This window comes from Rhinolophus ferrumequinum, chromosome 21 (assembly GCF_004115265.2).
Source record: "Rhinolophus ferrumequinum isolate MPI-CBG mRhiFer1 chromosome 21, mRhiFer1_v1.p, whole genome shotgun sequence".
In the NCBI taxonomy this organism is placed as follows: Eukaryota; Metazoa; Chordata; class Mammalia; order Chiroptera; family Rhinolophidae; genus Rhinolophus; species Rhinolophus ferrumequinum.
The window spans coordinates 25,364,216-25,387,457 of NC_046304.1; the positions used below are offsets into that span (position 1 = coordinate 25,364,216).

General features: G+C 37.6%; 1 protein-coding gene and 1 pseudogene across 11 annotated transcripts in view; both read left to right on the forward strand.

The window, feature by feature from the left end:
- BCAS3 (BCAS3 microtubule associated cell migration factor) overlaps nt 1-23,242 on the forward strand; it is a 514,510-nt gene that overhangs the window by 310,588 nt on the left and 180,680 nt on the right. The gene's annotated exons all lie outside the window — the stretch shown is intronic.
- Nucleotides 10,423-13,115, forward strand: LOC117012789 (60S ribosomal protein L36a-like; annotated as a pseudogene).

Here is a 23,242-nt window from a genome sequence, read left to right on the forward strand (position 1 = left end):
ATATTGCTGAGTATTTTCAGAAGATGCAATGTTTGGGAATATTCTTTTCATACCCATAATATTTTCGTTTTGATGATGAGAATAAAATGACCTTAAGTTGATATAGTTTCATCAGCAATACATTTTTTAAAATTAGAAAAATATGCCATCCTAAATTAGCTGTAATATTTGGCAAGTTATAATTAAACCCATTTTATGCCTTTGATTGTATTCATTATATCTATTAGATCTAGAAAAAAGCAACTCAATTGTAATGGAGACAGAGATGAGTTTGATTATTCTTGGGTCTTCAAGAGTTATTGTTAAGTTTTTATTTATATTTATTTTACCCCAGCACTTACTTTGTATTAATTGCCAGTGACTGAAGTTTTGAAATATAGATGCATTCTTCGCTTGATCTTAGCCAAAAGGCTGAGAAGCAATAGATGCATTCTTCAAGATTATATATACATTATTCTCCTTAGAGTTACAGTTGACCTATTCTAAAAATTTTGATGGCTTTAGAAAAAAAATAAGTTTAAAGGTATTTTTTTCCCTTCTCAGTTTCCTCACTTGCTCCTTTTAACGAAGTGTGATGAGGTTAAAGCTGTTTGTGATCTGGCTTAAAGAGGTTCACAAATACTGTTTCCATATTTGTGGTTTTGGTGTTTCCTCTTACACATGTGTCTTCCTTCTTCAATTTCTTACTGTGTCGAGAGAGAGAATAGGCTGCTCCATTTATATATATACTGTGTACATACCATATGGGCTTAGTGGGGGCTTTGTCTATAGTAAAAACCAGAATGTCTAGGAGTTGGTGAGCTAATTAAGAAATTGCCTTCAAATGATTCCTGTGTGGACTGCTTATCAAAATAGATGTAAATGCTTTATTGACAGTTTCCTAGATGTCAAATATGCAGCACTGTTCAGTGTAAGTCATCAGGCTCCATGCTCTAAGTGGTACAAAAAAATGAAAAAGGCATGCTTCCTGACCCCCAGAAACTTGGAATTCAGGTGACTTAAAATACAAAACAACAAAACAAAACAAAAAACCCCTCTAGTGACCATAGTACAAGGCAGATCAAGTCCTCTCAGAGTACAGTACACACAGGAGGAAAGGACTCGTTCTAACTGGGGAGATCAGAGAAAATTGTGTGGGAAAAAATGCCATTCAAGCTAGAATTTGAGGAAGAGGTAGAATTTTGATAGGTGGAGACTGAGGAAAGGAACTCCTATTGCCAAAAAAAAAAAAAAAAAGGCACTGAGGCATGCACGTGCTGGACTAATTTGAGGACAAATTGGAATCTGCTTTGAATATATAGGAAAGGATATGTGAAGGGAAGTTGTGGAACCACGATCCAACTATCTGGAGAGGTTAGGACCAGACTGTGAAAGGAAAAGTGCAGCTGGAAGACTTGGAACAGGGGACAAGGGTTGGAACGAAAGATTTTTGAGGTGGGTAAGTGATGAATTTAGGAAGATTATTCTTCCTAAAGCAGCAGAAATGAATAGATATGGGAAAGACTAAAGAAAAGTAACCCCATTAAATGGTGATCACAAACATTTACTGGGTAATCACACCAACAGAGACTTGATTTGTAAAGCCACATAAAAGTTGCTAATCTTTCCTTGTTTTTTTTTCCCCCCTGGAGCAATAATGCTCTGGCATTTGGCTAGTTTTGAATAATCTTTATATAACTTTGGAATGCAAAAGAAAGAGAAAAGAATACTCTCATTGAAAAGTCAGTGAAAATCTTCTAGTTTGTGATTTTTAAATTAATAAATAGGTATATAGTTCTTACATAAAACTCTCATATCTGTTCTTTTCCTTATCAATGACATTGGGCACATTACAGATTGTAATGTAGTGGTTTGACAGTGCATGAGTTAAGATATATTTTGTCCTAATCCGCAGGTGTCCTGACAAATATTGAGGAAGCAAAAAGCATGCCTCTTCATGCCCTTTGTTCATTTGAGTGATTTTTTTTTCCCAAAAGTGTAATACTGAAATGATGCAGGCATGAAGCCAAGTGACAGACCATTGCCACCACTGCTACTTTTTATTATCAGCACTATCACTTCTCTTTACTCTGGTTCACCTGTACAAATGGACTGGGCTGATTGATTTAGGCAAGGTAGTGTGTGTTCATCCCCCCTACCCTGAATTCTTACACTGGGATATAAATACTAGATTTTTTGACTAAGACCCTTTACCTTTATGTGTGTGACATTTGATTTTTTAAAGATCGAGTTATGAACAGGTTGAATCACCTATGTTTTAGATTATGAGCTTATTAAAAGTTACCATTAAACAATTATACTGAGATCCTCAAGTTCTTAAGAGAAGTTAGTTGAGGGTACGATTTATAAAAGTAGAGTATTTTTACCCCCATTTTCTCTTTCACTGAATCCCTCACCATATATGAGGTGTGATCAAAAACTACAGTGAATGCTTAAATTAAGAAAAATTATTACGGGGGAGGCCAGATAGCTCAGTTGGTTAGAGAGTGATGCTCTTAACAACAGGGTTGCCGGTTCGATCACCACATGGGCCACTGTGAGTTGCGCCCTCCACAACTAGATTGAAACAACTACTTGACTTGGAGCTCATGGGTCCTGGAAAAACACACTTAAATAAATAAAAGTTTTAAAGAAAAAATTATAACAGTAAAAGACACATTGCCATTAATCCTCCTCAAAATACTCCCCCTCGCTGCAAACACATTTATCCCATCGTTCTTGCCACTTTCTGAAGCAGTTCTGGAAGTCCTCTTTTGTGAGTGTCTTTAGTTGTGCTGTCGTGGCTGCCTCGATGTCCTGAATTGATTCAAAACATTTACCTTTCATGGTCATTTTGACTTTGGGGCAGAGCCAGAAGTTGCATAATGCCAGATCTGGTGAATAAGGTGGATGAGGACACACCATAATGTTTTTATTTGACAGAAATTGCTGTACCAAAAGCGATGTGTGACACCGAGCCTTTCTGTTGTGATCACAAAATATAGTGAATGCTGAGCGCCATCCAATGAAAAGGCAGGGACCTTCAATATGGGAAGCGATGCATCAAGCCTTAGTAACAATGTGTGATAAGTTTCAACTTGTTTGGTGCGGTCAGTCGGGTGTGAGCTACGGTTGAGAGAAGGTATTTTAAAGTGTGCCATAAATCATCCTCCATCATGACAACACTCCGTGTCACACATCGCTTCTGGTATACAGCAATTTCTGTCAAATAAAAACATTACAGTGTGTCCTCATCCACCTTATTCACTGGATCTGGCACCAGGGAACTTCTAGCTCTTCCCCAAAGTCAAAATGATTCAGGACATTGAGGCAGCCACAATAGCACAACCGAAGACTCACGTAAGAGGACTTCCGGAACTGCTTCAGAAAGTGGCAAGAACGATGGGAGAAGTGTGTTTGAAATGAGGGGGACTATTTTAAGGGGGATTAATAGCAATGTGTCTTTTACTGTAATAATTTTTTTTTTGTTTAAGAATTCACGGTATTGTTTGATCATACCTCGTACATTATTGATATTTATCACATGTAAGATTCTCTTGCTTAATTTTAAAAATGAGCTACCATTTGTTATTAAGATTCTTGGCTAAGCATTCTGTACATGTTATGAATTTAATCTTGACAATTCTGAGAGGTGGTTATTATTATTCCAGTTTTAGAGATAAGGCAGAAACTCAGAGAGGTAAGTAACTTGTCCAAGGACACCAAGTTGGTAATTGGCAGAGCCAAATTTAAAACCAGATCTGTGTGATTGATGCTGATGTCTTAACCACTACCAGCAGGTCCTTGGATAACATCATTTCATTCAACGTCGTTTTATTATAACGTTGATAAGGAAAAAAAAATCGATCTTGGTTGAGCCACTGTCTGTGTCGAGTTTGCGTATTCTCCCCTTGTCTGTGGTTTTTTTCTCCGGGTACTCCAGTTTCCTCCCATTTCCCAAAGATGTGCACATTATGGGAATTGGCATGTCTAATTGTCCCAGTGTCAGTGAGTGTGGAGTGTGTGTGTGTGCCCTGCGGTGGAAGGGCGTCCTGTCCTGGGTGGGTTCCCACCTTGTGCCCTGAGCTGCCGGGATAGGCTCAGCCACCTGCGACCTTGAACTGGAATAAGCAGTTTGGAAAATCATTATCTTGTTTTTATTTATCTTTCTTAAATGTACGTATAGCACACATTTATTTCCATGTTTGATATTAGAAGTGTTTTGGGTCTTTATTTAGAAGTTCGGTGATGTTTTTGTTACCAGAAATATTCTGTAGGAACTTAACTCTTGTTTATATCAATCAGCACATGGTAAAATTTGTTTCATTATACATCGTTTTGTTTCAAGTCAGGTTCCAAGAGTCTATTGATGATGTTAAGTGAGGACTTACTGTACTTCCTTAACCACTGTGCCTTCCTTGGTGCAAGGTGATGTGACCCCAGTTTTGGTAATGGAGGAACACTTATCCAAAGTGGATGTTTGCATAGAGGACTCATAGAATTTTAAGAATGGAAGCGTATATGGAGGTCATCAACCCTCATGTAAAACAAGTCTTGTGTATCTAAGAAGTGTCTCTATTTAACTAGATTCACATTGTGCCCTGGGTAGTAATAGTAGTAATAACAACATCCTATGGGGGGGTGGGGAGGGTGGGCAGGGAGTTAATCATCAGAAAAAAATTGATTTGTGGGTGGAGGTGAAGGTAGAAAGGGGCAGTCAGTTTGGAATAATGTACCTGGAGGAACTCTGCTTTTTCATGTACTTTGTCTGATTTGATGACATCTGGGATTTGCTTCAAAATAGTACAGGAGGGAAGTAGAGGTGGATGGGTACAGGCTGGGCCATGGTTTGATGGTTATTGGGTTGTATGTTAGATGTTTGGGTTTTATTATATTTTTCTGTCTATTTTGGTGAATGTTCAAAATTCTCCATAATAAATTTTTAAATTTTTATTGGAAAGAACTATTTTCATGATTTTGTAGTGGTTAGATGATGTATATATTTTCTTATCCAAAATTCTCTTGGATGTTTTAGTCGAAAGAAGCTTTTTTTCCCCTCTGACATTTGTTCCCTCTTAGAATCTCCTTCATTTCTTTTTCTGATTGTTAAAGAAAGAACTCTACTTTTCCAGTGCTGAAGCTGCCTGTATGGCTGCAGTATTGGTAAAATTTATCTAATTTCTCTTATGAGTAACTTCTCTTTGACATTATTTTTTAACTCAAAGACTCACTTGCATTGTTCTTGTTAGTAAAAAAAAAAAAAAAAAAATTGCTGGGATGTACTTAGTAATTGGAGTCAGCTGCACTTAAGACTGTTCAGCCAGACTGTTATTTTAGCCTTCACTAGTAGGGTTTTTAACACCAGTTTGACCTTACTTTGAAACATTCTCAAAATACCATACTTTAATATCGATTTATATACTTTTATATTAAGGCAGAGCAGGGTCCCTGGGGAAAAAAAATAATGAAAATACAAATACAGGATATTCCCTGTATTTGTATTTCCCACAAATACAGGAATAAAGGTAGATTTTCTGATTTTTTTTTTTAAAGAAAAATAGGGAAAGATTTTGGCTAAAGTTTTACTTCAGTTAAGGCATAATGCTTGCAAATGCATTCTAAGTATACAAGTGACAGAAAGCTAGGACACCTACAAGTTCGGTGGGCTGATTCCCTTGGCCAGTGTACCTTACTGCTTGCTCCTTGAGGATCTAGACTAAATCCTCTGTTTTTATCCCAGAGTAGATGCTCAGTGAATTTGTTTCTAAATGCTCAATCCTAAATTCACATAACATTATATCCATTACATTTTAGGCAAGTAAAGCTCGAATTTTACAAAAAATACTTTTCTGAAAATAAGTTGCATGTTCTTGTTCATTCCAGAGGACAATTTTCTGACTCTTTTCTCTCTTTGCTTTTTGCCATTGTCCCTACTTTTCGGCCACTGGTAAACTCCCGTCGAGGAGAATGTGAGAGGCAGAGTAAATTTAAGAGAGTAGATATCCTTTTTTTAAAGCAGATTGAGAGAGGGTTATAATATTCTCAGGACTTTAATTCTTTGAAGACAACAACGATCAGCAAATCCGTATAAGACAACTGGACTCCCTCTGGTCTTTTCTGACCTTTCTACAGGTAGTATGTCTAGATACCAGAGATGCAGTGCTTGTGAAGACCTGGAATATTCCAGAATAGCTCCGACTTGTTTTCTTATGCTATATATAGGAATTGAGCAAATGTTTTATAATGAAATATCCCTCGAGGCAACTCTACATCTTCTGGTGATACAAAATCCTCAGGCACCCAATAAGCGGTCCTTTTTAAGTTTAAAATGTTGGCAATTTTATCTCTGTGACTTTCGGAAGTGTTTGGCCCAATATTCTTCATAAAATAATAAAATCTGTGAAAGATTAAAATTTTATAATGGTTGACCCTCAATAGCTAAAAAACTCATTCTTTAACAACACAGCCTTTCTCCGCAGGTTTTTGAACTTTACTTTCTTGAGCTTTTAGGTTTGCTTTAATTAACCCTTTATTTTCTTGCCTTCTCCAAGTCAACTGTTGAAATTGTTTCTGAGTTGCTGAGGAAGCGAAAGGTTAAAGATAATTTCTTAGTAAGTTGATTTACATCAAAGAATTACTTCATATAGATTAACGGAAATAATGATACTGGTAAGATTTCCAGACCAGGATCATTACAGCATTTTGAGTAGGCCCTCAGTGACAAATTGCTGTAAACCTGTTGGGCTCACAACCATAAGGTTTAAAACATAAAAATATCAAAGTGTTTAAATTTTTCTTTCTGTTTCCTTATCAGAAATATTCATTTAGACCATAACAACTGTTAGAACAAGATAACAACTCCAGGCCAGCTGTCAAATGTTTACCATTATCAAAACTCTCCCTGGAGGGAGATGCAACTTTGGCTCGCCTCACCGGCAGTAATTTAATTTTTCCTTCATTCTGACTCGGAAATGGCAGCATTTTTCAAAGCTTCCTCCCACTGATGGCTGAAATTTTCCTTGTGAAATGATTTCCACCAGTCTTGAATCTTTCTTGTTTCTGCCGTCTTCACCTTTGCTGATGGTTCTGCAACTCATCACCAGCTATGCAAACTGACAGTTCACATCCTGGGGCAGCAGCGGGGTCTGGCCTGCAGAAAGGAGCAGCCTGACCAAATTTACGCTCACAAGATCTCTTAATTCACAAAAGCATTTGCTCTAGTTCCTGTTCTCTGCTGCAGGGGCTGTGGGGAGGGAATGGGGGTTGGGGCAGGACCATTGGGAGAATGTTCTGAAGAGAAGAGAGGCTCTCTTCACACTCTACTGAGTACACAGACTTTGGAGATGAAAAACAGACGGAGAGAGGCATTTCCAACCATCTTGCTGATCTGTGCGGGAGTTCACTGAACTGTATAGCATAGCACCAGACCCTCGTGTCATTGAATGTTACTTTTTAAAATTGTTCTTAAATGTTCAGCACAGATACCCCTCCCCCCCCTTTTTTTTACTTAAGTTGACATAGAATATAAAAATTACAAAGAAATAAAAAGATAAATATTGCAATGAGAATGACCAGAAATCGCTTTCCTCTTGAGAGTTCTGTTTAATATGAAAGTCCTCTTAATGAGAGTGGACAGAGGAAGTTTTAGGTTTGATTTGAACTTCATGTACATGACATATTTCATTTTTTCCTCCCCTCACAAATTTCAGCCCAGGCCACTTGTTTGCAGAAACTGCCAGACCTTCCCTGGCTGCTTCTAAGATACTCCTGGAATTTGGGGTTGCCTTTTATCTTCTCGGTAAAGACGTATTTTTGTTCTTTTCTCTGCAGCCTCTTGACTGAGGACTCCTTCCTCTGTGCACAGTCTACCCCAGACATACAGCGGACACATTACTGTTCCATAGCACAAGGTCACTGCCGTCCTTTGTGTACTAGTTTGGGTCAGTCTGAAAATTGCTTTCGAACATAAATTATTTAAAATGACTGACCTCTTAGGTGTATTTCTACCCACTCCCTCCCCAGATGTCTAAAACGACCTAATCAAATTGGTAGGTGGTTTTTGTGGCTTTGAGAATGGAGCTATAATTAAAGTAAAAATAATAGAATCCTGAGCTTAGAGAGGCAGATTTGAATTCTAGGCTTGGATCTTCCACTGACTATGTTCTTCAGTTTCTTTCCTTGGAACCCTCACAATCACAGTAAAAGGATGGGACTATGGGTAATAACACAGCCTAGTCCCTGATTGGGATCCCATTACTTCAGAATGTATGATTGCACTGGATTGAAGTTGATCTTTGAACTATCTGTAAAGTTTGTCATGAAAATTGGTATTTTAAATAATATTTCAGAGCAGAGAATTTACTTGAACTGAAGAAAACGAAAACATTTCAAACACTTATACAGTTAGTTGTATACAACCCTCCTAATTACAGGTGTTTCTTATATCAAAGTAGCTCTAACAGACTTCTGCCTCTCAACAGGTATTCTTCTTAAGTATAACTCACCTGTTTCCTTGTTTGAGACTGGCTATTTCCCTAATTTCCTGAATGAGAGGTATTTTTATATTCTCAACAGGGCTCTGGAGAATACACACTTGAGACTTACAAGTTGGTTGGGGATGCAAATAACAGTACAAGACAGTAGGTGCTAAATTCCAGAGGAGGCATTATGAAAAGAAAGTGCTATAGGAATTTTAGATCAGTAGAGATATTTGGAAGGTTTTGAAAACATACATATATATGTTGTTTTCTAAACTTTCATATAGTATATATAAACACATGGAAGTTTTTTTATTATTCCAAGAGCCTGATATAGTCTCTGCTACATAAAATGTTTAGCTAATGTATGCGAGGTGTGATCAAACAATATGGTGAATGTTTAAGTTAAGAAAACTTGTTAGAGTAAAAGACACATTGCTATTAATCCCCCTCAAAATACTCCCCCTCATTTTGAACACGCTTATCCTATCGTTCTTGCCACTTTCTGAAGCAGTCCTGGAAGTCCTCTTTTGTGTGTCTTTAGTTGCACTGTCATGGCTGCCTCAATGTCCTGAATCATTTTGACTTTGGGGAAGAGCCAGAAGTCGCATGGTGCTAGATCCAGTGAATAAGGTGGATGAGGACACACCGTAATGTTTTTATTTGACAGAAATTGCCATATACCAGAAGCGATGTGTGACATGGAGCGTTGTCATGATGGAGGATGATTTATGGTACACTTTAAAACACACCTTCTCTCAACCGTAGCTCACACCCAACTGACTGTACCGAACACGTTGAAACTTGTAACACACTGTTACTAAGGTCCCACGCACTGCTTCCCATATTGAAGGTCCCTGCCTTTCTGTTGGTTGGTGCTCAGCAGCAGCATTCACTGTATTTTATGATCTCAAGGAAAGGCTCCGTGTCACACATTGCTTCTGGTATACAGCAATTTCTGTGAAATAAAAACCTTATGGTGTGTCCTCATCCACCTTATTCACCGGATCTGGCACTGTGCGACTCTGGCTCTTCCCCAAAGTCAAATTGATTCAGAATATCGAGGCAGCCACAACAGCACAATTAAAGATGCTCACAAAAGAGGACTTCCAGAACTGCTTCATAAAGTGGCAAGAATGATGGGATAAGTGTGTTTGAAGTGAGGGGGAGTATCTTGAGGGGGATTAATGGAAATGTGTTTTTTACTGTAATAATTTTTTTTTAAACATTCACCGTATTTTTTTATCACACCTCATACGAAAGCTCCCTTAATTTTGGAGTTAACTGATTTTATTTGGTGTGGTAGTTCTTCTTATAATACCGCCCTTTTATTGAGTACTTACTATGTACCGAACATTATGTGCTGGACACTGTTCCAAGTTCTGTTTTCAACTATTCATTAGGGATTGAGAAGCTCAGATGCTCTGATGGCCAAGTTTAAATGGTGGGGACGCAGCAAATTACCTGTGTTCAAGGTTACTGCACTGTTGCATTTCATGCTGCCACTGCAGAAACGTAGGCGTGGCATTGCCAGACCTTCCATGGAGTCAAAAGAGACAGGAAATTCACATTTTTATGGATATCTTCTGATCTTTAAAACAGTACAGGCCAAGTAAACATTTGTGACTTTTACATTATATACTCAACCCCATTTTGTTCTCACAACATCCCTACAAGATAGGTATAGTTATTTGTAGTTGCCCACTTTCAACACAACTAATAAATAGCAAAATCAGATTTCTATGTCACATCTGTCTTAGTCCAAAAGCTACGACAGTGCTGTGCTCCCTCCTTTTACCCCTAGACTGGTGGCAGTGGTGCTGGGGATCGTATTGGCAGAATAGTGCTGTATGGTTCAAGCCAAGCCCTTGACAAAATTGTCACATTGTGTAGTACTGCACTGTAAAATGTCATCTTCCAGAGAACAGTTATTTATGGTTTGGGGGTGGGGATAATTAATTATAACATGAAGGTATTGGTGGCTGTAAATATCAAACAAAAGCTCTATTGCTTTTGCTGTGGATTTATTATTTCAACCTCATGGTACATCTAGAAAAGCTATACATATACTCCAAGTCAGTTATAGAGTTCTTCAGGTTTCATAAAGAGTGGCAAAAGTATTAGTGGCAATTTTACAAGGCCTGACCTTACCAGAGATAGTGGAGAAACCAGTAGTTCTCAGGATCTGCTAAGTATTTAATCATTTTTATTAAAATTCTAAATGAACTTTGTGGCCTGAAAAAGTGAACACACCTCCGCAAACCTGCCTTTAGCTGGTAAGATCAGGCCCATTATTATTATTATATGCAGCTGTAAAAAGCTGGTTACATAGCATAAATTGCATTAAAACACTTAGGCCACAAGATTACTCAAGAAGAATTGTATTGCTTGTTCAGTCATATATTTTGATCTTTATTGCTAGTAGTTTATTCTCATGAGAGTCGGGGATTAGCCTTGCTTTTAACGTAAAAAGTGTATCTATAAGGGTAAAAATATAAAATGAAAATAGATTTTTAATGGCAACTTTGGTTCTTAGCATTAATTTTACATGCATTTTTCATTCTGAACTTTTAAACAGTTTTGAGAAACATATGAGAGATTTGTGAACAGGGGCAAGAGAGGGTCAAATGTATCAAATCCTTGGATTCCAGCAAATGTAGGATTTGTGGAAGAGCAGAGAAGCGCACATGTGTTGCGAATGTAAATTTAAAATAAAACCTGACATTGTGGAGACTTTGAGAAGCGAATGCACCTCGTTATGGCCAATGTCTGAGGCATTTGTCTTCTTAATAAATTAACCAAATATTAAAATAAACATTAATTTTATCAGTCTGCATTTTTTTTCCTCTCTGGATGAAAGTGTTTCAGGAAAAAATCATAAAAGAATCTATGGTAGCTCAGAGAGGTTAAACTCAACAGTTGTTTTCTTTGAAGTCCCTGGCCAGGAGGTTAATTGCCAAAACTGCTTGTGGAAAAGGTGGTAACAATTTAACAAGACTGTACAACTGCAGAGACTTAGATGAATATCAGGTGTTTGCAGATGTTTTTTCCTAACAGGAAAGGGGGGTGGGGAGGAGAGGAGGAACAGAATGAAAAACAGGGGAAGAGAGAGGCCTGAATAAAGTCCCAACTAAACAGCCAATAATTCTTTGTTTGCTTAGCCAATCATCCTGTAATTGGCCAGGAGGTTAATAGGAGTCTACTGATTGGTCAGGAGGAGTGCTTACTGTGGCTATTTTTACAGTATGCTCCCAGACAGAAGGCTGCAATTACTGCAGCTCTCATTCCCACTCTTTAGGGCCATTGCTGCCCTGATTTATGAAACCTGATAGGGTTGCTGTTGGCAATTTATGTTTTAAGTGTTGCCTTCTGGGTCTTTGCTGCTCATGGGTCGGTGTGCTATTTCTTATCATTTATTGTGGTCATTTGAATAGGTAAGCTTATTTGTGACTTATTGAAGTAGGAATACATTCAAAATAATAACCACCACCCACGTGGACTGAAAAGTGGGAACACATATAGGATGTGTGATAGAGCCCTACCTGCTCTAGAAATAGAAATTCTATTTCCAGTGTAGAGTATACAGTAGATCAAGAAATGAAATAATTTAGTCCTTTCTTTATCTGCCTTCAACAGACATGTTTCTCAACTCTCCTCATTAATTTGCACTTACTGATTACACTTGGATTTCCTTTGTATGATTTCTAATAATTAGACTTGGTCCCTGATATTTTAGAGTAAGGAAACTGAGGGCATGTTTAAATGTCTTTAACCATCCGGACTACGTCTATAGTTTCTGATGGGGCTCTTCTGTCTTAACCCATCCTGACCTGGTCCTGACCTTTGCTTTACTAATAAGGTACTTACCTCACCGTTTCATTTCTCACTTGCTAAACTCGACTATAAATCCTTCCATTACTCAAGATCTTGGTTTTCCACCTTTGCTTAAACCTTCTTTTGTAGTTCAGAGTTCCCTGGGAGCCCAGTTGAAGGGGAGTAAATCTCTACTGATGATAAGGCCCCTGAGCCACAGATTTCTGTGTAGCCACAGCTAGACAACTGGATTTCACCTGCACTCCCAACTTGTCACTTAAGGCTATGGTGACCACAACGTCTACAGCAACTGCTCCTCCTCCTCCTGGTTCTCCTACTTCTTTAATTTTACTGCTACTTGAGAAACCATAGACATGTTAAGGGCTTCTGCAAATCCTCTCATTGCTTCTAAAGATCTCCATCGTTCAGCATCTGTGTTTTGAATGACTGATCTATTCCAGGCACTCTTGCAAGTGCCATGGATACAGTGGAGATGACAGTAGACCACAACTCCTGAAAACAAGGTGAATGTTCCTAAGGCCCACCGAACTTCCTGGAAGAAGTGTGGCAAGCACCAAACCCACAACGTGACAGTACAAGACGGGCTACGATCCTCTGTGTGCCCACCGAAAGCGGCATTACAACAAGAAGCAGAGTGGCTGTGGTGGGTAGGCTAAGTTGATTTTTTTGAAAAAGGCAAAATCTACAAAGAAGATGGTGCTGAGGTCTGAAAGCATTAAGCTCAGCCACAGATCTCAGAGAATGTTGGCTACTAAGAGATGCAAGCATTTTGAACTAGGAGGAGATAAGAGAGATAAGAGAAAGGGCCAAGTGATCCAGTTCTAAGCTTCATGTTTCATTTTATTATGAAATGTATAAAATGTTAAAAAACAAACAAACAAACAAACAAAAAACCAAACACCAACTATCCCAATTTTGCAGATTACTGGTCATTTTCCTTTTGGAGAGAAAAGTGCCCTCTAGTTTGGTGGGTACACCTTCCTCTACAAAGCAGTGAAAGATATCATTGCCCCACCTGAGGCAAAGGATTTACAAACAACCTCCCAGAGATTTTTTTTTTTCTCTGAAAGGGGACCACTTATTACTGACTTTGTTATTAGGTCTGTCTTGACATCTCAGGAGATAATGCCTTTCTTTCTTCCTTTTGTTAAAATTTTCTTCTGTCATCCTGTTCTAACTCCTAATTTTTCTCATCCTTCTGAACTCACTAGCGTTAAAAAAAACCCTGATAGTTTTCTCCCCTCAGTTAGTTGTACACGGAACTCTCTCTTGCTGTTGCTTCTGCAAATGGGTGGCCGTTTCCTGCCCTCCCCACCTCATTACTTCACTTTAGACGTGCAGTCTATCTTTTCTGAGAGTCTTTACAACTATTCTGACTAACCTTTTGTTACCATGATGTTATAATGTAGGAGAGTGTTGATCTGACTTGTCTCTCAGTGTGCCAATTATGGTTCCAGTAAAGCAAATGGTTAGTAGCTAACTCTCATGTAGTGTAGTCTGCCACTAGTTCCACTAGATTTTGAGAATATCACTCCTGCTTTTCTCCCTGGTTCATATCTAGGCAAGACTACCCTTTCTTTCTTTTCCTTGCTATGTTATTGTTTTTATTATGAATATCACAGGGAAAAAGATGAGTATATGCTTAAAAGATCTGACCCCCGCACACAAACACATGTAATGTGACATCTCCTATTTACTTAATTTGAAATTCATAAGAGAAAGTAGCTTGGTACTTTTAGACAGATTGACATGTTCTTTGTTCTTTGCTTTTATCATAATCCAAAAATCTCAGAACCCCAGAGAAAAATCCTTGAAATGCATTCTCTCCACCATTGTATGTCTTCAGAATCCTTGTATTGGTTTATTGTTTTCTTGGGGTTTTTTGCTGAACGTCACTGTTTACCTCATTATTAACTTTTATATCAAAACTCAACAGCATTTATAAGATTCTTTAGCAACACAGTGATGTCTGAACTTTTCCCATTTATGGGTAGAATCTGCTACTGTTTTCCAAAGGAATTAACAAACAACCAACAACAAAAAAATTTGAACAATCCATGATCTGAAACTAGCCAGTTCAAAGGTCTCTTGGTTTTAGTATCCTTTCACTGTTGATGCAGGAATTATGAGAAAGGAGAATAAACACGCAACCAACCATTCTTTAAGAGAAGGGAAGCAAGGGCTGAGTAAGCAAGCATGGTGTTCATTCCCCAGGAAAAGTTTGTTCTCTTGAAGGACTTTTCCTTTAGATATTTGCGGCACTGCCTTCCTTCAGTTTTCTTTTGTTTTCCTGTGTTTTGTTTTGAGGCAGCCATGGCCTTTGCTGGATGACCATGTGTATAAAAAGGGGAAGTAGGGAGGGAGGAATGAGAGAAGGGAGGGAAGAAGGAAGGGAGGAAGAAAAGAAGGAAGGGAGGGAGGGAGGAAGGAAAGAAAGAAGGAAAGAAGGAAGGAAAACTCATGTAATAAAACGGATTGTGAACTGAGAGTTGGAGTAATTGCAGTATTGGAGTGTTTATAAAACTTTGGGGGCTGACTCAGCCATGACACATTCACCTTTTTGGGAAAACTCAGATTTTTTTGACAAAATTCTGTGATTTTTTGTTTTTGTAATTCCAGGACAAAACTGCCACCACTAACTTTCACATTCTTGAGAAACTAAAATTTGACTTCGGTTAATCACCAGAATATTTATTGTTTAATGTAAAAAGGAATAAAATTTATTGTGAATGAAGGTACTGGCACTATATATATAATTTTATGTTCTAAATGTAAATTAGAAGTATTCTTTTGATTGAATGCAACTTTCTTTTTGTCTTTGGCTTGCAAAAGACAAAATAAATCATTTCAGAAATGTGTTTCTCTCTGTATTTTTCCTTGAAATTGTCATTTGCGTAGAGAGAAGTGACCAACAACCAATGCAGAGAATTTTTAATGAGACATTTCAGGCATCATGGAAGATTTAAACCATCATGGATGGTTCACTCATGTGTGATGACCTAAACAAGCTGCTCATTTTACTATGTAATGAAAAAAAAGTGTAAGAACCTTCTATGTGGTAAAAATGTTTTTCCATCCTAGAGCATGGATTAAGGAAATTATGACACATTAAAAATTAATAAGCATACAGTTTGATAGGAATTTTGGTGAAAATTATCAGAGACAAATAGTAGTAGGACAACTATTAAGTTGGTGCAAAAGTTATTGCGGTTTTGGCAATTCTTAACCTTTTAAACCGCAATTCCTTTTGCACCAACCTAATAAATTGATATATTTATAGGAAAAGTTGAATTGGGGCAGTAAATATGTCCTGAGGCTCTGGGGGCATCATAAAGTATTTGTTTTAGTCTTTGTGATTTATTGCTTTATCAACAGGTCAGCATGTGTGTTCAGAGAAGGATAATTCACACTTAAATCTTATTTTTCTCTATTCTCAAGTTTAAATTACAGGTTAAGAGCAGAGGCAAAATAACAAAACAAAAAAAAGGCTACAGAAAACATGTAATATTTAACTTGAATCTTAATTTCAATTTAGAGCCCAATGTTGAGTTTTCACATCTGTCTAGGGGCAAACACCTCTGGTATTTGTCAATAAGTAAAAGAAAAATATTGGCTTTCAGATAACAGGCATTTGGTGAACTGGCGACAGTCATGCAAGCGAGAATGTTCAAATGACTTCAGCTCTTTCTAGCTTCATTATGTCAGGCTGGCAGATCACATATGGCATTATGGAAATCAGCAAATGAAAACCATATTGATCAGCATTGAGAACAAATGTAAAAAAGGTGGTCTCGAGGAGGAGCCAAGGAGAAGAATGCTTTCCTGGTCAACCTGATAGGCCCTTGTTAAGGCCTTTTAATCATTTATTAACGTAACCCTCCTTCTTCCCTTTCCACTCAGATTACCTCAGCCACAGAGCATCCTGCTCCATTTATCTTTTAATGTTTCCTTTATTTAATTTATTTTTAAGCTCTAAGTTATACTCTGATTTCAGAATTGAGTTTTACTTTTCATGGGATTGTTTTAAGTGACTTAAATGACTTTTCCCAACAAGCTCACCAGGCATTCAAAGGAAGAAAAGCATTTGCTGAGATTCACCTATCAGCAAATAATTTACTTGGTATGCACCACAACCAAAAGCAGAAAGACAGAGACAGTCAGCCAGACACATTAAAAAAAAGAGAGAGAGAGAGAGAGAGAGAGAGAGAGAGAGAGAGAGAGAGAGAGAGAGAGCAAAATCTGAGTTGTTCCTAAGCCAAATTCTCTTGGTAAGGTATGGGTCAGTGTTTCAATTTTTCGGTCTTTTTTTTTCAGGGTTTGGAATTTAGCCTGGTAAGATTACTTTAGGTCTAACACCGGAATCTCAGTCACCTTTCTTTTTCCTCTTCATCCTGTGACTTCAGTAGAAAGCTGGAGTTTCCATTTATCTTGTTACTTTGGGAGGAAAATTAGAGTAATATTCTCTCTGCCTAAGGAAGAGAGAGAAATGGAAGTCGGTGGTTTGTGGAGAATTCTGTGTTCCTCGAGTGTTCTCACCTGAAATGCATCTCCAGTTTTGTAGGTTTCCTGCCTTTCCTAAGTCACGTTCAGTCCTGGTTTTGAACGGGCTTGCGTCTCTCCTCCTTTTCCCTTCCAACTTCTGCCTCCCTTACATTGTTTTGTCCAGGTTCATCATTTTTGGTAAGACATTTCAAAGGTGTTTTTTTTTTTTTTCCATATGGAACTGTGTCCTTTTGTAGTGATAAGTAACCTGTGGGTGTGATTCTCTAGAATATTGATTAGCATATGACAATAATTGTTTCTACCCTGGTTTGGGGCATCAATCCCTCCTGAAAGTGATTCATACAAATACGAGAAAACTGAAATACAGTTATAAGTTAATGCCCTGAAACTGGTGCATACAAACCACCTCTATGATGGACTCTCTCATGAGTTATTCAGCTAATTGACCAAACAGAATATTTGCTATTTTTCCCCTTTTGAAACCACTTAAAAAAAAAAAAATCTCTTCAACATTGAACAATTGAGGTATCACTGTCCTATAAATTTAACATTGAATTCTGAAATAGGTATTTATAAACAGCAAAAAATGTGGTTAATCTCTGGGTGCTCTGGGTGATTAAATCATTGAACTTTCTTTTTGCTCTGGACTCCTTGTCTGTGGCCGTTGGGGCCTGATTTTTTAAATTTTTGCTTTCCCATGCATTTGGAGGGAATATTTGTGATCGATTTAGATATCAAAAGATGTACAATGTGTACATCTAATTTATCTAACTAGAATCAAGAATTGTGTTTTACTTTGGTTTTTCCCTTGAGATTCCAAAGATACATTCAATAATGTATTTGAAAAAAAAAATCCATGTATAAAATCTATTTTATTTTTTTCTTCTTGCATGCTCATTGATTTCTGAGTGCTTTTCCTCATAGACTCACATTACTATCCCACTTTCTTTTCTGGGCTCTACATCAAACAGTGTAGGAATTACAGCAGGAGTGCTATCTGTGCAAGACTTACTCTCCTTGTTTGTTGCAGAAGAGCAGAACATGAAACAGTGAGTGGACTATGCAGAAACCCTCTCCCTCTCCAGCTCTTTTTTCCCCCCTCTCTCCCTCCCTCCTTTTTTCCAATCTCTCTCTCTCTCTCTCTCTCATTCTCTCTCTCTCTCTCTCTCTCTCTCTCTCTCTCTCTTTCTCTCTCTCTCTCTCTCTCTCCCCTCTCTCATCCTCTCTCCCCATTCCCAATGGGAGTGTTGTTTATAGAGCATTATAATTTATAACTGAAGAGAGTGGATTTAATTTCAGTGGAGAGGCTCGCCAGCAGGGCGCCAGCCTGCAATCATATGAATCAGCAAGCTGCAAACTCTATTGAATGGAAAGTATTATCGCTGGCCACAAACGGACACTGTTTCTCCTAAACAACTCCCTTGGTGCAGGAAGACCTTGTCTTCATTCATCTCTTTTACATATCTACTTCTGTTTTAATTTTGCCATTTCCTAAAAGTGTTTTCTCTTTAGATTGCAACTTTTCTCTAACTACCTTATTTCCTGAGCCAACATTGGAAACTGCTATTGTATATTTCTGGATGATTTGATATTTCTTCTGTCTCCATTTGTACCATGTATGACTTTAGTTTTCCCTTCTTCCTGCATTTTTTTTTAATGGGAGCTGTTAAACATGCAAACAAGACTGTGATGAACCATTAGCATTAATATTGTAAAATGCTAGTCAGTTTCAATCACCTAAAGTTTTATTTAATCATGGATGTTTTGTTTATACTTGGATATTTTTTCTACATTCATGGAAAGATTTATTCTCTTGTCCTTCAAACATCTGGGAAATGATTTCTTATTCTTTACACGACCCTTCGAATCTCTTGTAACGTTAATATCTGTACCTTTATACCAGGTTTTACAGTCATTTTTCAGAAAGTGATAGAATATGTGCATGACTTTTTGTGGTTGGTATTTGTTTTAATCCAACCTCGGCTGCTTTCATGTACTAAGCTAGATCTCTGAATCATTTGTAAAAAATCAAGTTGGACCTACAAAGCTGGTACCTTTTTCAAACGTATTTTACTGAATTCATGTACCTGTTATAATTGTTGGTAATTTGGGTAGTGAGCCTCCAACTGAGATTAGACAGATTGCATTAACAGTGCATCAAATATCGGGCTAGCTTCATCCAGACTTGAATAATTTCAACACGCATATCTTAACAATGAAATTCAAGTTGTACAACTATCTGGCTGACGGATACTGATATTTGCTTAAGGGGAGAAAGGGATAATACATGAGGCAGTCAGGAGGCTCTTGTAAAAGAATTCTATTTAGACATGGGTGGGAAAGCCAGACTAGTCTGACTGCATTTGTTTACAACAACGGTCTTACACATTTTAAAAATACTAACAAATACAAAAGTTGACAAATAACCAAAATATCAAAAGCTCAGAAATGTGACATGAAGTTCACATTTTTTTATTGTCAGAAATGTATTTATTTTCTTGTAGATATAAGGGGAAATTATATATCAGCTTGCCTAGTTCCTTGACACAATTTTACATCAACAAGTCAAAATATGTGTAACCATAATTTTTCTCATTTAAAGCACAAACTTAGGAATCCATATGTATTCATAAATTTTCCCCTTTAAAGCCTGAGAATAGAGTTATAGTCTTGTCTGTCTCAGCTTGGAATTTTTTTTTTTTGCCTTTGATTACTCAATAAGAATTACACATAGGAACAGAAAATCAATATGTTTACTTCTGCTTATTTTCAAAATTGAATGTTGCTATGGTTTAATATCAGAGAATGGATATCCAGTGTCAGCCTAGGGAGGTTTCGTTTGGTTTAGTTTTAAATTCTTGCCGGTGGTAGTTGTAACCTCTATCAACAGTTAATTATCAACAAAAGTAAAATTTCTTATCACTTCGTTTTTATTCCAAGAAGTAGTATGGGAAATGAGGAACAAAACTGTGAGGTGATTGCAGGTGAATGTGTTTCTAAATCCTTTTATTCCTGACTTACAACCAGTTGGTAGCCTGGCTCATGACGTGTGGATTTTTATTGAGAGTAGAAAAAGTACTGCCTAGCTCTGTAACGGATATCTTTATACAGAAATCTTGTGCATTTTTAACATCCTTGTGGAGGAGGGAGAACCAGAGTGAAGCGCAAACATTTGAGGAAGGTTGGAATGACTCAAAAATGGTGAAAAGCCTTTATCCGTTTCTTTTCCGAGGCAGGCAAAGAGAGGTCTTTGTCCTTTTCCTTCAGTCTTTTGGGTGTACTTATTGTGTTTTGTTTGATGCCGTTTTACCTAAAAGATGTCCTCCTTTCTACCTGTAATGTAATGTAAGGTTCATTCTGATTCAGTCCTATTTTTTAAAAAATTCTACCATAAGAACTCTCAAAACCCAATCTAGAACAGATAAATTCTGTTTGCCTGTATATTTAGAAGCAAAAGATTAATTTCTTTAAATTAGTGCCCATCATTAAATTGATTCCTTTGAAAATTGAAGTAGAAGAAGACATGTGGTAGTTATCTATGATTCAAGTAAAAATATATATTGAAAATAGAATCATCTATGTATACGTTTGTCCAAAATCTTTGTATGCTACTAGATTCAGAAATATAAATGAAGTGCAGGGAAGTACACTTCACTAAAAAGTTGCTTTTTATGGTCTAAAGCCAGGTTGTTGTTTTTCGTTTCTTTTCTTTTGTTTTGCACAACTCTTGTACATTAGAGTGACCTGACTTCTTAATAAGTTATCTGATGCCTTGATCAGAAAAACCTTTATAAAAGAGTGGATTTTTAAAATGTTACTAGGTGACCTTGTAGAAATCCCTACCCTGGTCATATAGGGAGTATATTGCATTTTTATAATTGCTATTGGCTTCCTTGACTGTTCATATCTAGAATTTCAAAGCGTTGTTTTAATAAAACGTGTTCGGGCATCGAGGCCAACAGCTATGTTTCCCCTCCCTGTAACTCTGTTTCTGGACCGTGTGCTTGGCCGACTTCGCAAAGCTTAGAAGTCAGCTGCATCTGTGTGAGCCAGCTCTGCTTTGACTGGGAGCAGTTGAGTACACCATTTGTTTTCTTTTCTAAATATCACAAAAGTTTTATTTTTCCATTTACTCAGGCTTTCTAAAAAAAATGATTGCCTTGGGCTAAATGTTTACCAATTTTTCTGACGTCTATGCTTCCAAAATATAAAAAAGATCATGGCCTAATTACTGATTGTAGTGGATAGCACTGTGGTCGCTCCAGTGAAAACTGTGACCTTGGTGGGGGATGGGGAAAGGCCCAACTGGTGGCTGCTTTCCTCACTTTTTGGAGCTTTGATGTGTTCCTGCAACTGATATAAGTGCAGGGGGGTTCAGGGAGAGGCAGCTGGCTGGCAGCGACAGATTAAAATATTTCTGACCCACAAAAGTAACCAAATGCCCATATTTCTTCATTTAACATAATTAATACCTTGTATTTCCACTGACTTTGATAAAGTGGCCTTCCTCCTCCCACCCCATCCCCCTTCCCTCTGTCAACTTTGGGAAGACTGCAAGAGATCTATAGTTAAAATACTCTACAGATGATGAAGGATAGCATGTCTTAAAAAAGCTAACATCAAAAGTCTCAATTAGGTTGCTGCCTAGCAGGAAGCTTATAACCACATTAAAATGGAAAAGTTATTTCATTTTTAGTATACTGTATTTCAGCAGCAAGGGTTGCAATCTAAGAGCAAAATGAAACATTTTGGTTTGGCTGTCAAGTAAATCCACATTTTGTTATAAATGTGTAATTACAGGAAATAATATGAAAAGAAAAGTGTTAAACATTTCTTATCATATATTGTTATAGAGGAATTTGGTACATTTGGAACTTAGAAAAAGTCTGGGATGGATTTTGGTCATGTTACAAGGTCTGCTTGTTGCATTTAATTTGAAGCAGTTGTCCTTATTTTATTATCACAGAGCACAGTGTTTTTCAACTTTTTTAAACGACAGAGACAGTGGCACCAAATAGTCCTATAGGTTTAGGCTATATTTGATGGAGTGTGATTGTATCAATGTCTTTTTTTTTTTTCCATTTTGCACCTCAGTGTACACATTTCTGAATGAAAAGACAGACGATGTCTTTATTTTAAACAATCTAAGTAATGGTTGAGCAAGCCATCTGGAAAGGTGGTGTCAGCTGAGGGCAAGGGTGGTGGCTGGTGAGGGTAGTCGTCCTCCTTTTCTCCCAACGTACACATCAGCCTCCGCAAATCCAGTTTCATGGTGCTTGAGTTGCTGTCTGGTTGGTTGAACTTACTCTCCTCAGCTGATATTTAACTAGTAGATTGTTCTGGAGAAGTATCAGTACTGCCTTCTCTGGCCTTTACAAACGTGATTGCTGGACAAAGATGAGCTGCACTGATCTGCTATGATGGACAGAATTCAATTATATTACTCTCACAGGGGTAGACGGCACGCATTTAATGCCGTAACTAGATTGGACTCCTTCTACTAAGAAATCCTAAATTTGTGTTTAATAGCCAGATAAATGTAGAGCTGATTTACATTTACAGGCTGATTGTAGATTTGGTTGATAGGATATAAGGTTTGGTCTGTATGTAGTTTTACTACCCTGAATGATACATAGAGAGGGTACCAAATATATATATATATATACATTGTAAGAAAGGAAAAAAACAATTAAAATTGTAATACTCAATATATACCGATAACAAAAGATGAATACAAGTCACATTTGACTTCTGCAATTACAAGAGGTCCTCAAAGTGGTTACCATCAACATCCAGACACTTCTGATTACGGTGAACTACTGCTTGAGCAGCGTTGACCAGTGTCCACTTATAGACATTTTTTTGGCACCACCAGTGTATATATCCTGGTCTTGCACTAGTTTTTTTTATTAAGTAAAAATTGAAGGTATCTTATTGGAAAATATCCTGCACTAGTAAACAGACAGTGGCTGCAATGGTATGGAGCCACCAGTCTTACAGGAGTGTGTGTGGTTCCCATCAGAAGGGGCAGCGCCATGAAGATTCTGATTCTCGGTGGGATGGGGATAGGGACAGAAGCATTTCATGAGGGAGGGCTCGTAATGGAATTGCACAAGTACTCCTGGCAGCTGGGTTTCTTTTTCTTCCCCACAAATAGATATTTCATATGTAATTGTCTCCACAGAAAGGGGGTTTTCTCCTATTACAGGAGGACGGACAGACACACATACCATATTTTATTTGGAGATGTCCCGATAGAATTCCCCACTACCTTTTCCCTGTCTGTTGTTCAGCAGCAAGGCCAAGAGGATCCCAATCATAAACCTCACTGGTATGGTTCACTGATTTGTTTGGACTCTGCATTTATTTTAGCAGACTTCTCTGAGAGCTTTTTGCAGTTTTCAGCTTTTTGTTGCTGAAAACAAAAATAAGTAAACCAGTTCAAGGAT